This window comes from Mauremys reevesii, linkage group 16 (genome assembly GCF_016161935.1).
Source record: "Mauremys reevesii isolate NIE-2019 linkage group 16, ASM1616193v1, whole genome shotgun sequence".
Taxonomy (NCBI): domain Eukaryota; kingdom Metazoa; phylum Chordata; order Testudines; family Geoemydidae; genus Mauremys; species Mauremys reevesii.
In genome coordinates this window covers 12,639,542-12,654,971 of record NC_052638.1, presented here as the reverse complement: position 1 = coordinate 12,654,971, position 15,430 = coordinate 12,639,542, and the positions used below count along the sequence as shown (strand labels likewise).

At 43.2% G+C, this 15,430-nt stretch overlaps 1 long non-coding RNA gene across 1 annotated transcript in view; it reads right to left on the bottom strand.

The window, feature by feature from the left end:
• The window catches only part of LOC120384828, a 41,755-nt gene extending 26,528 nt beyond the window's left edge, over positions 1 to 15,227 (bottom strand). Inside the window, exons 1-2 of the long non-coding RNA XR_005589128.1 lie at positions 15,024 to 15,227; positions 14,802 to 14,875 (exon numbers count right to left, since the gene is read on the bottom strand). This is a non-coding gene — a long non-coding RNA (uncharacterized LOC120384828). The remainder of the gene's footprint in view (positions 1 to 14,801; positions 14,876 to 15,023) is intronic.
• Positions 15,228 to 15,430: the final 203 nt, after the last annotated feature.

Sequence of the window (15,430 nt, the reverse complement as noted above, 5' to 3'; positions counted from 1 at the left end):
GCTTGGAAAGCAGATAGTCTTGTACTTGCTCCTTCATTAAATACTTTTTAATATTCTGCTGATATACGATTCTGGGGGAGGATACTGATATCGCTTCTGATTCTGCACCCATTAGAATCAATGGCAAAGCTTCCATTGACTTCAGTGGGCACAAGATTGGGGCTATACGGTCCTAAAGATAGAAATGCAGTGGGATAATATTTTGATAGTATTTAGTAAATTAAAGAGAATCAGCATAGGCCTCAAACCCACAAACTTGTGAATTAAAAAAATCATATTTAAAACATCTACTTAATACTCCTTTTAAAGTTTGACTTCACCCTTGATCCCCTTTATCATTAAACTCTCTATAGGCTTAATCACACTAATTCAGTGATTTTTTTTTCTTCCTAGAGCTCTAGTTGAAGATTTTGTTTTCAGTTGATCCTAAATAAAAGAGGAAGAGGTGATTTCTTTGCAAACCTTGCCAAACCCATGGTTGAAGCAAGTTTCCCCCTGCAGCAATTACTCAATGCAACAGACATGTTTTTACCCTCAACTGCTGATCCATCCTCCCAGCCCCAAGGCAAGAATGCTGCCCCACCTGTTAGCATGCAAATATGTTAGGTATGCTCAGTTGCACTCATTGGGGAAAAAAGCAACATCCCAGACAGCAACAGACCTGGATGTTTCCTTAATCTGAGTTTGCTTAAGGCTTCTCATTACATGTTTCCAAGAGAACAAAAAAGTGGTCTGGATAGATGTTTTAGAACCAGATAAACTCATCTTGCAAGACTCTTGACACTCCCCGGCCCTGACATACAGCTATCCCTGAAAAAAGCTACAAGAAATCCATAAAGAAACTACCCCGTGAGTTTCTGAAACCCAGATGTAAAACAGCCTACGGCTTTTTTTGTTAACTGTCCCTCATCTGAAATGCAAATTTGTCTTCTGCCCACATGAGACTAGCATTCTCTAATTTACCATTGAAAACCCTTTCTCATAAATCCAGAATCACTAAACAGATCATGGAGCATTAGTTGTGCTAAATAAGCTAAAGTCACAATATTTTTCTGTTTTTCTTGTCATTTTATGTAACATTTTGTCCCACATTTGTACACAGATACTGAGAGGCAGTGTGTCCTAGTGGCTAGGGCTCTGGACAGGAATTTAGGAGAGCATGGTTCTATTTCCAGTTTTGCCACTGTTTTGCCAGGTGACCTTGAGTAAGTAATTTATTTCCCTGTGCCTCTATTTCCCTATCTGTAAAATTGGGATAATTTTCCTGACCTCCTTTATGCAAGAGCTAGATATCATTTACAGAGGTGCTGGTGGAATCTTCCATACTGGAATTCAATAAATTAACAGAATTAATTATCAAGATACTAGTGGGATATAAATAGGATCATAGAAATTTGAAATGGAAGAGACTTTTTAGAACTTTTCCCACAAGTGCAGGATGTCACCTCCATTTCTCCATTATTCTCTCTCCTACCCCCTGCCACAAGGTGGCGTCATATCAAACTGATTTAAAATTGTTCTTAAAGTTAATGTTTACAGTTAAATATACACAAGTTAAGAGGGAAGGTACTGTACATCTGGAGTCAGGCTTGAGTTATGAGGGATTACAGGTATCGGTTACCAGGATCACGAGATACATACATATCACATAACCAGTATAGACCCAGATTAGGAGGCAGGAGTTTTTAAAGCATCAGTGGATAAGTGGACTCGGGTACGCCACCCATGGAATGTATTAAGAGCATAGGCACCAACTTTCTCAGGCACCGGTAGATGCCTGCGCCCCCCACCCCTTTCCCCGCCCCTGGCCCTGCCCTGACTCCACCCTTTCCCTGCCCCCGCCCCATTCCAACCCCATCCCCAAAGTCCCTGCCCTAACTCTGCCCCCTCCCTGCCCCTATTGAATCCCTTCCCCAAATCCCCGCCTCTTCCCCTAGTGCGCCGCATTCCCCCTCCTCCCCCATCCCTCCCTGCCCCACAAATCAGCTGTTCCGTGGCGCAAACGCTGGGACAGAAGGGGGAGAAGCAGGATGCGGCGGCGCGCTCGCAGAGGAGGCGGAGGTAAGCTGGAGCAGGGGGGCAGGGCGGGGAGCTGCTGGTGGGTGCTGAGCATCCACCATTTTTTTTCCATGGGTGCTCCAGCCCCAGAGCATCCATGGGGTCGTCACCTATGATTAAGAGTCTAAGTCATTATCAGTGTAGTGATACTGCACTTCATCCTAGTCAAAAGAGTAGATAATTGATCGTGTGCATGTGAACACACAGATGACCATAGTTAAACTAGTCCCCAAACCTGGGGTTAGGAAGGAATCTTCCACCCCAGAATACTGAGAGGAATCTTGGTCTGGAGCATTGGTTATGTGCTAGGATCAGATGAGACTACCCCACATGACCAGTTTCCTATGTTCACTAAGGGAATGGAAAAATGATGGTGCTTGCTCTTTACCTTCTTTTTAAGAGAAAGTGATATATCACCTTACTGGTAATGGAGGCATAGTCCTCTCTCATTTCAGAGGCTTTACACTGGATTCATACTGGCAGAACTGAGATCTGAATCAGGCCCTTAAACTTAAAAAAAAAACGAGACACAGGCAGTTAGATCTAGGTTGGAGGCACTAAGTTCAGGCCTTGGCTACACTTGCAAATTTGCAGCGCTGCAGCAGGGTGTGAAAACACCCTCCCAGGGCTGTACGTTATTCCCCACAGGGAGGTGGAGTACGGACAGCTCTGGGAGAGCTCTCTCCCAGCGCTGGTGCTTTGACTACACTTAGCGCTTCAAAGCGCTGCCGCGGCAGCGCTTTGAAGTGCAAGTGTAGCCAAAGCCTTCAGATCCAAATTTGAACTTTCAAAAAAGTAAGGGATGTTTGGATCTACGTTTTATACACTTGCTGTACATTTGTACATTATTATTGTTTAACAGTATGATTAATCGTGATTAATTTTTTTAATCGCTTGACAGCTCTAATATATATAAAATTGTCTTGAAGCCTGTTCACTATGCAAATAATGAGTCATGTGTTCCTAATACTATTGTTTTCATTTTCCATTCCCTCTGTTAAACCGGTTTGCTGCATCTTAACCAGCAAAATGAGTCTCCAGTCTTTATTGGGGCCTCTGAAGAACTTCCATAATACAAATAACATAAGGGAGGATTTGACCCCTAAAGACCATACATCGTTTTTCTGGTACTGTGCTTGTATGTACTAGTGTCTTCAGGGTAGAGCTGTTTGGCAAAATCACCTAATGTACTGAACAGTCACTTACGCTCATGGCACTATATAAAATTTGCCGCTGTTTTTCATGCATGCTGGTTTGTAATTAAATTTGGAAACAAACTTGTTTTCTCCTTCACTTTGTTAGTGGCATATAACAGAATTTACTTTTATGTGGCAACCTTACAAACCAGGCTAGCCCTCACTTCACTCCCTCCCATGCATCCCAAGGAAAAACCTCAGTGTATCTGTTTGATAGGATAGGCAAAATAATGAGGCAAAGACTGTCAGATCAACTAAGTGTGCAATAAACGTACTAGATACTTTATAGTGTGATGTAATATAAACCACCCGTGAGAAAAACAAACAGAACTAGTTACTATATGAAGGTATCACTGTGCTTGTACAACCTCTGCAGCGGTTCTCAAACTTTGTTGCACCGCAACCCCCTTCTGACAACAAAAATTGTAAGACCAGTAGGGAGGACCAAAGCCTAAGGCTCCCCCAAGACCCGCTATCCCATGGGGAGAGAGGGGGAGGAGGCAAAGCCAAAGCCTGAGACCCACTGGCCTGGGCAGTGGGACTCGGGCTTTGGCTTCATCCCCAGGCACCAGTAGGTTAATGCCAGCCCTGGTGACCCCATTAAAACGGGGTCACAATCCACTTTGTGGTCCTGACCCACAGTTTGAGAATTGCTGCTAGCACAATAGGGTCCTGGTCCAAGACTGGGGCTCCTTCCAATAACAGAAATAAATGAAGAAGTTAGAGATGGATGCAATAAACCTATTAATAACACTGCCTCCGCACACACAAACTGGTCAAGGACCACTCCTTGCCTTGTGAATATATGAAATCTTATTGCACATAGAGAGAGGATTTTATAAAATTACACTGTAACCTTTTAAAATATTAAAACTCTCAGATCAAAACAGCTGCTTTGAGGCCATCTAACATGTTAATGCTTAGCAGATGAAGGACTCCCTAGATATGCACTGGCCCAGAAAACAGGGTAATTCGTTATGGTCTATTATGTCAATAATCCATGGATAATAGGTCATTGGGAGATTCCTTTGAATCCCTGCTTCAGTGTGTCAAGGATGTAGCAAAGTATGTAGAGGGTCAATACATCTCAAAGCATCCACAAAATACCTAGCCTAAAATCACATTTACCAGGGCCCTGTCAGCACTGGTAGGAGAGTCATGCTCTGCAATTGACAAGCTGTTTTTAAACAGAGCTCTTCAGCTTCAAGGTCGAATTACCAGCCAATCTCAAAGTAGACTGATTATGTGAACACAGTGTAAACTAACCAGTGAGTACACAAATCTGACAACTAACTGCCAGTTTGTACATGACATTACACTTACAAACACAAATTGTAAGCAAGGGGAGGCACACAAAATATTGCAACTGCAGAATTAGTCTCCATCTGAAAATTCAGCCCTCTGTGTGTTAACAGGCTCTCTCTCTCTGTCTCTCTTTCTCTTTTTTTAAACAGTCTTGTTGGTAGAAATGGTGACCCAGAGTGGCCTCTATCAAGCATAGCATGTGAACCTAGAGTAGCTTACAGGTCTGTTAATTATGGAGACAAATCATGTTATCAATGAGTGAAGACTTTTTTTTTTTAAACACTTTTTTACAAGGCTATACACCAAGGTTGTATTTGCCTCACAAAGAAAACTACGATAATCCCAGTGACACAGAATTTCAATTCATCACAGCTGTTTTCACCCTCTCCCCATATTTTGACAAAAATCCATGAAATCTTGTAGGATCCTGAGAAGCAATATTAGAACTGACTGAGCAGATAGCAGGCAAAATGTAATAGTTATTTTAATATTAGTGTGTGCACCCCCCTAGAAATGAGTTAAATGCTCTAATAGCTATTATTAGACATGCTCCAGGGAAGGACTGTCTAGATCTAGAAAAGACATTATACATTTGAGGCTGATATAGAAGTAGGGTTAAGATTCAATAGCGCAAAAATGGCAGAAGGCCTGAATGATTTGTACATAAAACATTAGAAGAATATTGCATAGCTCTGCTGGACACAGAAATAGAGTAAGGCGGTGAGACAGAAGTGTCCCTCAGACAAGAATACTAGACTAGTGGGCCAGCCCAGAGTCTAAGCTGTGCCTGAACTGAGATGGATGGCAGGAGATAGATCACTTGATCATTGCCTGTTAGGTTCACTCCCTCTGGGGCACCTGGCATTGGCCACTGTCGGTTGACAGATACTGGGCTAGATGGACTTTTGGTCTGACCTGGTACCACCGTTCTTATGTTCTTATGTTATGTTCTTATGAACTATACTTTATTGTTCAGGAAGTGGAGACAAAAGTTGAGTTTAACCAGCTTTGTAGCCTCCAGGTTCTGGGGCAGCCAGAGACCCATCTAGTCCCTGGGATAAATTAGAATACCCCAAATGCTACTGTTATGTTTGGTTGCCCATAGCCCTAAAGAGATAGCCCAGAAGCTGGGACTAGCCAGAGACACCCTGGGGATGTCCTGTAATTGGGTAGCTGCATAAGCCTGCATTCCAGATGCTTTGCACGGCTGAAGCGGGGGCCAAATTGTGACCTGTAGATTCGAATGGGTAGTCTAGATGTTATGTTCTGGATGGAAGAACAGTGAGTATTAAGGTTCTGTGCAAGGAAGGCTCACAGTCAAATGGAGAATAAAGTGAGGAGAATGAGGAATGGTAATAGTGACAATAAAGATAAGGAAGCACATTAGGTTACAGGAAGAAATTGCTGCTTCTCTGCCCCTGGATACTAGCTGCGGTGCAAACATGTTCCTCTCTCCGTCTGTAGATTATTAATTTTATCACTACTCTTTCCTAGGGACTAGATTCAGCAAAATCTTGCTCATGCAAGCAACCCTATTCATGTCCACAGAGCTTCTCAGGTAAGAGCTACTCCTGTGCAAAGATGGTAGGACTACGTCTGTGGTGTTTTACCAGCAACCTTGCTCAGTAAATTAGATAAGGACAAACACATTTCTTAGTCTGTTCCCTTTTTTCCCTCTCCTGAATTTGGTCTGTTTGACTGTAGATTGGTAACTTTGAGGAAAAGTGGAAGTTCTGATCTAGCCTTTTTTCAGTGCCCAAACAAAATGGGGAGAACAAGTTCAGCTTGTTTAAAAAGTATGATCTTTTTTTTTCTTGAGACTTTTTCCTACTTCCTAGTAATTGCTTATTCTGTCACAATTTCCAACATCTCTTGCTGCAAAAGCAAGACTGAAAAGAGAAAAGGTGGAGCAAAATAAACATGTACAGAAAGTGAACAAACAGAGAGAACAAGATTAGCAAATAGCAAACAAGACACCTACTGGAAAACTCAATCATACACTGTCAAAATAGGTACAGGAGAGCACAAATAATGAAAAAACTGAAAAATTCTCAGAGGGGAAATACTGAGAACAAAAGATACTCTAAATGTCAGTGAATCATGGGGGTAAGAAGAATTGGAAACAAAAGTAGGTACTGAAAAAAAAAAGCAAAGAAATATCAAATGCATGAGATAAATAAGAAGAAGAAAAAAACCACCAACCAGGAAACTTGAGCAAGAAAAGTACTGAAAAAACATCACCATCTTCAAGATAACAGAGAAGATATAGAAAAATTATCCATTTAACAAATATTTACTGAGGGCCAGATACTACTTGTCAGCTTGCACTGCACATTGGATCAGGACTTTTGACATTGTGTCTGTGCTTTAACAACTTGACAGTCATTTGCATATATACTGGAGGCTCTGCTAGTATTCTCCTGGGCTTTGCAGAGGCAGAATCTTCAGATTCACATGCCTTCTGCATTTGTGTTAGTAAAGCCACCCCAAAGGAGTTTGAGCAAAGTGCAATGGAGTCTCTGACTCCTGGTCTTCCACCCCCCACATGCTTACTTTCATATGACACCACCTGAAATATTATAGGTGCTTAAGTGAAAGCTAAGATTAGAGTTGTACACTTGTGATTTAAATGTGAGTGATGTTTGGTGTTTTTATTAAAGCTCTGAAATCATGTGAATATATTAGAATCTCAGTTTTCATTTTAAAAAAAAGTTTCTGGTCCTCTTTGTTGCAGAGACAAGCCTTAAAACACAAACGCTAAAGGCTACAAGCCATCAGGTAGATAAAAAGAACTCTAGATGTATTTTAAAAATCTAATTTTTAAGTCATGATGTTTGGGGCCTTACTCATGATTTTTAAACACTTGAGGCTGGCAGTTCTGAGACCTGGGTGATAACTGATCAATCCAGTGTTCCTGATATATAGCCAAAGGGTTTGCTTCTGAATACACAAAGATTTAAATTAAAAAAAAAGGTAAATTCAGTAAGCAGTAGCTAATATTGCAGTCATGCTACTATACCATTGGAGCAAGCTTTGCCTAGTACAAAAAAGCAGTGTAAAGTGGGATTCATCCTAAATGGTATTTTACCTACAAGGGTCCACGTATCCTTTTTTACAACCACTTTCCCCCCTAGTTTGTCAGATGAAAGGAACAAAAGCCAAAACCACCTGCATGCTCATTTTCACTCAGAGAAGGTTCTTCTCTCCTGTCCCCCTGCTCCCCCCCCACCCCGCCCAATTACTGCTGGGTTGTGGTGGTAGCAATGTGGCTGCTAGTTTGAATGTTTGGCCTTTGAAAGTCACTTACCCTTATTGTGAGCTCAACTGTAAAAAGTGAATGTAAGTTCATAAGATGTCACAATTACCTAGACCAACAGATGTGGATGGGTAAAGGTGCAGAAGAGAGACACAGTCATGGCTGCCATCCCCACTGTCTTCTGAGACCCCCAGCCTTTGTCATCCTGATCCTAAGAGATGTCCTGACCAAACCAGGCTAGAAAGGGGGACCCAGATGACATTACCACTTCTGGTGGCTTCAGTTGAATCCCAAATGCCACCTGGGATGTGAGACTTTGTCTCTCTCTTCCCCTGTCTCTCTCTCCCCCCTGCCCCCATATGTCCTTTTCCTTCCCTACCTTTCTCTCTTCCATCATTCCCCTTTTTCCTTCTATCTAATAGGAGTTGGCTTAGCTGGCCAAGATTGGCTATTTTGCAACACTGCTGTAAGCCTGTGATCAAAGAGGTAGTTAAAGGCAATGCCCTAAACAGCCTGATGCTAGTACAAGTTTGCCAGGTTCAGAGCGACTGATAAGACCGTGTGCTGGTTCTGTGTTTTCCAGCAGTGAGGCTGCAAGTGAGAGCCAAGATCGGACACAGAAGATGCATTTCTATCTTTGCTGTTCTTCTCTCACACTCTAGTGTGTGTGCAACTTGTTTTGTCTGCTATGAAACGGGATTGGACTTTAACAACAAGAGGTTTTTTTTTACCAGACAAGAGTTTTTTTTCCTTCTAAAGACTCTCCAACAAAAGGGAATAAAGGATGTTGTTAAATGAATGTCCTCCTTAATACTTTACATTTCCAATGCTACTGCCTGGTTCCTTGTTAACTGCTGTTTGAGCAAAAGGTGAAACAAGGATTCATTAAGTCTCAAATCTTTGCATAATCTGCTCCAGAAAGCATTAAAAAAAAGGTTATGAAAGAAATAAATGCCTTGGGCCACCTGATAGTTGTGAGCATATAAATGCAAGGGAGGGAAGAATACAATGTGTTCTCTGCACTATACCTGCCTGGTTCAGTGTGGGGCGCATCAGAATGAATAATGGAGAGCTGTCAAGTTAAGACATGAAGAATGTGTGGCAGCCAAACTAGTTTCACATCATATTTTTTTTTCTTGTAATAGTTCATGTTAGAAAGTTCAACTTGGAGTGAATGTGTAAACACTCAAAGAGAGCTGTGAGAGATAATCACCTGAGATGGTGGGCCAAATTCAGTGGGAAGTCTCATTATATCTGGTAATATATACGAAGGAGTCTAAATTGATACAACTTACACTGTCTTTTTGGCTTCCTCAATGTATGAGTTACACCATCTTAGATTTACTGTACAGGAGTTTTACTTGCTCACTACCTCTAATGTGGTTCTCAGACATAACTTTAAAACATTTCCTCCATTTGTAGAGCATGACATGACAAAATCATGATACAGCATAAAACAAAATACATTGTCATAACGTAGTGAGCTATAGAGGATGATAAATTAAATTGGGGTGCTGATTGCATTGATCATTTTAAAACTGAAAGCTTGTACTGCAAATGAAAAGATCTAAAACATCACTGAATATTTTCCATTTGTTTTTAGTTGTAGTCATATGTGTGTGTGTGTGTGTGTGTGTGTGTGTGTGTGTGTGTCTGTGTGTCTGTGTGTGTGTGTGTGTGTGTGTATCCTCCTCCTTTTGTTCTGTGGCCTTCTGAGATATCTTAAGGAAATCTCTAGATCCCCCTCTGAAAAACAGGATTATATCTGATGGAAATAAATAGCCTTTTTGTATAATCTTCGCTGTAAATGTAATAGGTAATAACTTGGAATTCATGGCTGAGTTCTGGGATGTATTAAAATCAAAAGCCTAAAGGGCGTTTAAATGGGGAAGAAAAACACTCACTCTGGAGAGTTGTTTTTTTTTAAATGACATAAAATAAAACACAACAGTCATAAAATTAGTCTTGGCTAATTTACATTTCTTTTCTGTTTGTAAGATATTGTGTTGGTTATTGTCCTTGGATACAGTCTTAAGGACTTTTTTCTTTCATTCTTTTTCCAATAAGGAGTTTTTATGGATGCCTTCTGTATTCCTTGCTTTTGCTGATGATCCTCGTCATTAGAGATGTTTGCAATCTTAAATAATTGTTTTAGATTAAATAAGAGTTCTGGCTTTAGAACTGAGGAACTTTCTTCTGAGAATCCAGTAGGCCTGATAATAGTTAGTTGTTCATACTAGGTGTGATGTTGCACTCTGTATGATTTTATGAAAGTATGCTGATGAGTGTGAATATAATGTAACTAAAGTATACTTCATGGAAAAGGTCTCTTGTAAGGTATCATTACAAAGCTTATAATCTACTGAGTGTGGTCATCCTATTTGTATAAATGTATCATGAACTAGAAATATGAAATATAACTCTGAGGGCCTATTGTAATTATGCAAAGTGTGGGCCATTAATGGTGGTTTGGAATCTTGATGGCTCCCATTAACCAGGACAATTGATGTAGATGGCTCTGTTTTACTTGTAAGTCTTCCTGTATACATGTGTGCTGGCAAATGGGTAATGAAGTCTTACAGTGACATGTGATCATGTAACCTGAACTGGAATCCATCTTTAGCCTGGTGCTTTTCCATTGCGGGGGGGGGGGGAGATATTTGCATATATATCTTATGCAAAAGATATATAAGTGGGTGGAACAGAACAAAGGAGGTGGCCATCATGACAAATCCCCTAACTACCACCTGAGCTGGAAAAAGGACTGTACGAGGGGAAAGGATTGTGCCCAGACTAGGAAGGCATCCAGTCTGTGAAATAAACGTATTGAAACATCTCTGAGGGTGAAATTTTATCTGTATTCAGTTTTATTACTGTACTAGGCTTAGACTTGCATGTTTTATTTTGTTTTACTTGGTAATTCATTTTGTTCTGTCTGCTATTACTTGGAACCACTTAAATCCTACTTTCTGTATTTAATAAAATCACTTTTTACTTATGTATTAATACCTGGGGGTGGCAAACAGCTGTGCGTATCTCTCTATCAGTGTTATAGAGGGTGAACAATTTATGAGTTTACTCAGTATAAGCTTTATACAGGGTAAAACAGATTTATTTGGGGTTTGGACCCCATTGGGAGTTAGGCATCTGAGTGTTAAAGACAGGAACACTTCTGTAAGTTGCTTTCAGTTAAGTCTGCAGCTTTGGGGCACGTGGTTTGGACTCTGGGTCGGTGTTGGAGCAGACTGGCGTGTCTGGCTCAACAAGCCAGGGTGCTGGAGTCCCAACCTGGCAGGGAAAGCAGGGGCAGAAGTAGTCTTGGCACATCAGTTGACAGTTCCCAAGGGGGTTTCTGTGGTCTACCCCGTCACACTAGGTCTCCCTTGCTGAGTTTTAATTAATGTTACTTTCTCCATTATCATTAAGTCCCAAGCCCGTCATGAGCTTAATGCAGGCACACCCATGTGGAACCCTATTGATGTCAATGGTGTTCCATGCTGGCACAGCAGTTTACCCATCTGTGGCTAACTGCAGGATTGGAGCCTATGTGTTTTTTGAAGACCTTTACTACTAAGAATTTAAAAAGCATTGTGGATTATTGTGTTGTGCATAGGGGCCCTGATTCAGCAAAACACATAAGCATGTGCTGAAAATTTGAGGGTAGACGGGGCTTCAGAATAAGCAGGAAGAAAGGCCATAAGATACGTGTGGGAAGGGCAGCACCAAATGTATGGTGACAGGAGCCTTTTCCATGCTCCAATAAAAGCCATGCTGGCGTTGGCAGAGTCCTCCTGCAGCTGCTCAGCAGCAGCTATGAAAGAGGACTCAATGTTTTGTGGCTGCTTTATGCTGCATTAATTCCCTCCCACATTTCCTCATGGAAATCTAGGAGTTGATCATGGGACAATGTCATGGAGAGTGACTGGTCCTGTGCTCCAACACTGCCCGACTCTCAAAACCAGGTGGAGTACCTGCATGGTCACAGCAAAGGAGGGGATGACGTTTCCATCAACATTGATCTACTCCAGCCACGTAAGTGGAGGGAATAATCCAGGCTTAAATTTGGCTTCATTTTGACTAATGATGGAATTACTATAGTGTGTGTGACATGGACAGATAGATGTCCATACTTAATCTAATATTGGTCCATTCAGTCCACTATCTTGCATCCATTATCTGATGTTTCTAGGAAGGAAAAACAAAACCTCCCTCACCAGTTGTGCAATGGTAGGGGTGAAGAAGGGAAATTCCCTCCCGACTGTTACAGGTGGTCAGCTTGCACCTTGAAGTAGGGGATTGAGTTACTTTGTATCACTGCTTTAGCTTGCATAACTGGTCATAAAATTATAGCCCTCTTAAAATTCCTGCCACACTATTTGTTTCCAGGACTACCTGCGGCTCTGAGTTCAACTATCATTTGAGTAAAGAAATATTTCCTTAAATTCATTACCTTTCAATTACACAGTGTCCCCTTGTTTTCGTATTGACAAGATACAATGGGAAAGAGGATGCCCTCAGTCTCACCAGGTTAACCTTTACAGTACTGAAGGTGAGGTTCTTCAGTGACACTCCTCTGCCTACTGATAGTGAACCCCCAACCAACTAAGGATCCTCTTGCCTGTCTGAACCCAAATCCTGAAACCAGTCCACAGCCAAACTCCTCCATTCTGCCCTGCACCCAGCTCTGATTCTCTCCTGGTTTTCTCCCCTATCTCAGCAGACACGTACTCCCAGCTGACCTTCCACCCTGCACTTGGTTCCAGATCAGCAATTCTGTTAGGGACTGAGAGCAGGGATATGGAGGGGTCACTTACAAAGAGATAAAGGTAAATGTCCAGCGATAGGGCACCACTTCAGGAAAGAGACTGAACCTGTCTAATTTTCCGCTGTTGGTAACCTTCCTGACTCTGGCATATTACTCTTACTTATTGCAACCCCCATTCCCACCCTTCCCTCTCCTGCCCCCCTCAACAGCCAGTTTCCTCAGCATTTATAAAGAATTATATGGGGGTTATAATCAGTCTTCCTTTTATTTTATTTTTACCATATTACTCTTTACATCATATTAGTTTATTTGCTATCATTTAAACATTAATCAACACATACTGAGTTATTAGAGTTTGAAAGAGAGACTGTGTAATAGAGATATGTAATCAAACTGTTTAAAGCAGCTCATGGTGTTACAGGGTATGGGATAATCCTTAGGATTGTCTATTGTGTTAGGTTTGTTGGTAATTGCAATGAATTTATTTATATGTGCTGCTTTGAAAAATTAATAAACCCTATTTTTTAAAAAAAGGAGAGGGGAAGTGGATAGTTTAAGGGGCAGGTATTATGAAGCCTTTCACTTCTAGTTCCATGGTTCAATCCCAACCCAGTTTGGCTTTCCATCTGTTTGGTGGCTTCCTTGACTTGAATCTTGTGGTTTCAGGTCAGTTCTCTGAGGATAAGGTTCCACATCACAAATTTCTCTTCTTAACTGACGGCTGTTACAACTACCTACTCATCCCTAGACATGGGCATGGCTGTAAGCTATTATGGCAGGGGTGAGCAAACTTTTTGGCCCTAGGGCCACATTGGGGTTCTGAAACTGTATGGAGGGCTAGATAGTGAAGGCTGTGCCTCCCCAAACAGCCTGGCCCCTGTCCCCTATCTGCCCCCTCCCACTTCTCACCCCCTGACTGCCCCCCTCAGAACCCCTGACCCATCTAACCCCCCTGTTCCCTGAGTGCCCCGACCCCATCCACATCTCTGCCCCCTGACAGGTCCCCCGGACTCCCACGCCTATCCAACCCCCCCGCCCCCTGTCCCCGACTGCCCTCCCTGAACCTCCGCCCCATCCAACCCAACCACCCCCTGCTCCCTGTCCTCTGACTGCCCCCTCCCGGGACCTCCACCCCTAACTCCCCACTCAGGACCCCACCCCCTATCCAACCCCCCCTGCTCCCTGTCCCCTGACTGCCCCCCAGGAGCCCCTGACCCTTATCCAACCCCCACACTTCCCACCCCCTTACCATGCCGCTCAGAGTACCAGGACTGGCAGCCACGCTGCCCGGCAGGAGCTCGCAGCTCCGCCGCCCAGAGTGCTGGCAGCATGGCGAGCTGAGGCTGCAGGGGAGGGAGGATAGCAGGGGAGGGGCCGGGGGCTAGCCTCCCCAGCCAGGAGCTCAAAGGCCAGGCAGGACGGTCAAGGGTCATAGTTTGCCCATCTCTGTACTTTGGAGAGGAAGCTTGCCCATGCTGTACTTGACCTGAAGGTAGCAGGACTTCAGTATCCAAGGCTGTCAGGTCAGCACCTTACATGCAATTAGTTTGCCTTAGAAAAGGAATGTGGGGGTTTCCTGGAAAACTGAAGGTGATAGTAGCAGCTTGACTAGGGTGACCATACGTCCCATTTGGGCAGGGAAAGTCCCTTTTTTAAGCCCTGTCCTGGCCATCCCCACTTTTTTTGGCAAAAATGGGCAATTGTTCCTTTGCATTTGCCAACTTCACCAGCTGACAAAAGCAATGCCTACTTTGTCAAAAAAGTGGCGTGCAGAGGAACATGTATGGGGGGGGGGGGAGTGGCAATGCCAGCCCCATGCAAGGGGGGGAGGCAGGGCTCAGGTGAGCAGTGATGCCAGCTCCAGACTTGTGCAGGGGGCAGGCGGAGCTCGGGCAACACCAGCCCCAGTCTCGTGTGGGGAGAGGGCCTCCTGTGGGTGGCTCAAGCCAGCCTCGCACAAGGGGCATTTTCGGGTATGCAGCTCGCGCCAGCCTCACGCGGGGGTGGGGACTGGAGTGAGTGGCGTGGGCCAACCCCGTGTCCTGTTTTCCCTTTCGGGAAATATGGTCACCCTAAGCTTGATTCTCTCTCCTCACATTAATGTATATAGCTATTCACCAGTAAATAAATAAAATAAAAAGTAAATTACTTGCATGCTCTGTAGCAGGTCAAAGATGGTTCCAAATAACAAAGAGTAATAAGAGGCTAAAGCCTAACTCACCAAAACAGGTGCCTCAGGAGAGTGCAGCATAGTAGTGAGGCCTAGCACGGGGCAAAGCAGCTCGGACCAGCTTCCTGAGAGGAAAAGCAGACCTGTCACTGTCAGGATGGTTGTTTCTTCAGAAATGATGTTTCAGATGTCACTTAGCAAATGTCTGCCTTAAAAAATGAGTTACAGAAAGCAGCCATTGAAACACAGGGCGGGGGAGGGGGAATGTCTTACCTGAGTCATTCCCTGAGTGTGTGTGAGGACAAAGCAGGTAACCTGCAAAGCAGGCCAAGAATAAACAGTCTTTGTATACTTTTGGGTTGGAAGGTAAAGATACCATCATTACCCTTCAGAAAATGCTCTCACATCACCACAGGTTAGAGGCACAGTTCCCTCCTTAAGACAGTGTGCACTGAGTTGGTGGAAAAAGGCGGGAAAATGATAAACTCAGGACTGCGATATTTAAGCTGCTGAAATGTAGTGCTGAACTCCCAGTTAATGTGGCTGGGAAAGTGAGCACACTGAAACACAATGGGGTCAGGATTTCCTTTTCCACACTTTTCAGCGGAGGTTTACCACAAGAGAGCAGCATTTAATGGACGAAAGCGCACTTCCGGCAGCAGTGATGTCCAGCGTGGCCT